A 2,351-nucleotide genomic window follows, 5' to 3' on the forward strand; every position below is an offset into this window, starting at 1 on the left:
AATGAGAAAAACAAAATATGCACAGCGAGGGGTGTAAAGGTGTGAAAAAAGGAGGGGGTGTTCACAACACATTTCATATCAAATCATTAACTTCCTTTTACAAATAAAAAAATGGGCAAAACCAAAGCTACAAAAGGAATTAAAACCTTCTAAATGAGCCATCCTTGTATCCTTAAAACCTTTACTAGAATCTACTGAATTAAAAGGGATTTTTTATTTAAGATAAATACCATGACGGTCCCTAAGTTCAACTATTCTTTATAAATATCTAAGCTTTTGAAAACCCTCCACTTCGAACCTTAAACTACAAGATTCTTTCATAAATGTTATACCATTAATATACTAGTAACTTGAGAGAAAAAGACAACACATAAGTTTCATCTATATACTTATTTTTGCTGTATAAAGCACCCCTCCTCATGATGTTGGTCTAAATCAGTCTTTGGCGATCTCATCGCCTCTGAAAATCCCACATACCCTCTCGCCACCTAAAGCCCATTGTCTTACTCCTTTCTTTCTACCTCCACCAATCCTATTTCTCTTTTCTAGTATAAATGGTGTAAACAACTAAAACCTCAATGACAATAGAGACATTGGCTTCAAATATTTAGCTCTCATCTCAAAACAATCCAATTTTGACAATGAGAGAGTTGTGGAATTTTGACGCTTACCATCAATCATTGTAGTTGTCCAAAAAGCATTCACATTCTTGAAATAAAGTGGAAACAACAACTCACTGCCGCCTACCAAGATAAAGTGGGTGGAAAGGTCGTCGAATTTGCAAACCAAGTTCTAATATTGTAAAGTGGGAAAAAAGAACAAACACCATATAAATATTAGTAGTGATCATTTTCCCCTTTTGAGTTGGCTCTTCCAACCACTAGAAGGTGCGAATTCAGATTAAAGAGATGTTTTTAGAGTTGGAATGAATTGAAAGTCTTAAGAGATCTAAACCATTAAGGGATATCAATAGAAGCAAAGCAACTCTTTATTAAGGAAATAAAGTTTTGAAAAAGGAACTCTAATGGATCTTTGGAAATGTAATGCTTCAACAATGATAATCTACTCTCACATTGATCACCATAGAAGAACCTTAACCCTACAACAACAACATCAAGCCTTTATCCCATTACGTGGGGTCGGCTACATGAATCTTTTTTCTCCATTGTCAAATTTCTCTTTGAAATCTAATAAAATTGTCATTTTTAATTTCTAACAACTCTTTTTAGGTATACATCCACTTTTTTTAATATAGGTCAAATCTAGTACATCTACTGTCATAACCAGGTCATCAGAAGGCCGACATTTATGTGATCAAACCATCTAAAATAACTCTCTCCAATCTTATTCACAACAGGAGCTACTCCAACTGTGGGCTCCAAAAATTCAGCCTCGGCCTCAGCCCGCTCTGATGTGCTTTTTCTTCGGCGATGAAGTTTTAACGGATTTAGTTTCAGGGTAAATTTTGGAAGGCAGATGGGTTTGTAGATAAGACACTACCCAGAGATTTCACCCTCGTTTTGTGAGGACTTTATAATCCGAGTTCTGGTTTCCTATAGGCGCAAGCCCCTATAGTTAATTACCCTTCCCGATAATGAGAGAGAACTTTCGATTAAAGCTAGTCGTCAATCAGATACGTATATAATGTGTGTATCTGGCATTTAGTAGCAGCAATGGGTTTGCATTTGGAAATTATATTTTGAATTTGGGAATTTGGAGGGTTTAATATTTAAAATAGAAATTTTCACCACCTCACACTTAAAGCGGATGGTGGGGGAATGGATGATAGCCCGATCAAGATCCCATAGTTCCGTCGTCCCGGGCCATCATGGTCCCTGGTCTCCTTAGTCAAAGGAGGTAGTCGACCCAACATGACAGAAGGATCCTTATCGGCAGCCATGGGTTGCTTCGTCCAAGAGAACCTTGTAGATCTGGGAGGAATATTTTTCTAAGGGGATAAATTTGAATCCATCTTAGCTAACAGAGGGCTTTGTTCCCTATCGATCATACCCTATTGATTCATACCTCAAGAATTTGATGCCAATAAGGAGCGTATTGGCTCTGACCATAATCGGTATCTCGTGGTGCCATTTGGCGGCAAAACCACTCGATTCAAAGGGCCCCGGGTCATAACCATTTATCCTGCGGTACCATTTGGCGGCAAAATTGCTGGTTAGAGGACACGTACCACATCCTTGCTGGTAGAAAATTGTTTGAGAATATATCATAGTGATATTTTCAACTAGGCATTTGGCTCTATGTGAGCTGAGTAAATTTTAATTTGTCCACCTTGGCAAACTGTTGCGGAGGATGAATGGATTTTGCTTTGAGTGGTTGATGATTGAGTTTCA

This window comes from Dendrobium catenatum, unplaced genomic scaffold (genome assembly GCF_001605985.2).
Source record: "Dendrobium catenatum unplaced genomic scaffold, ASM160598v2 fragScaff_scaffold_166, whole genome shotgun sequence".
Taxonomy (NCBI): Eukaryota; Viridiplantae; Streptophyta; class Magnoliopsida; order Asparagales; family Orchidaceae; genus Dendrobium; species Dendrobium catenatum.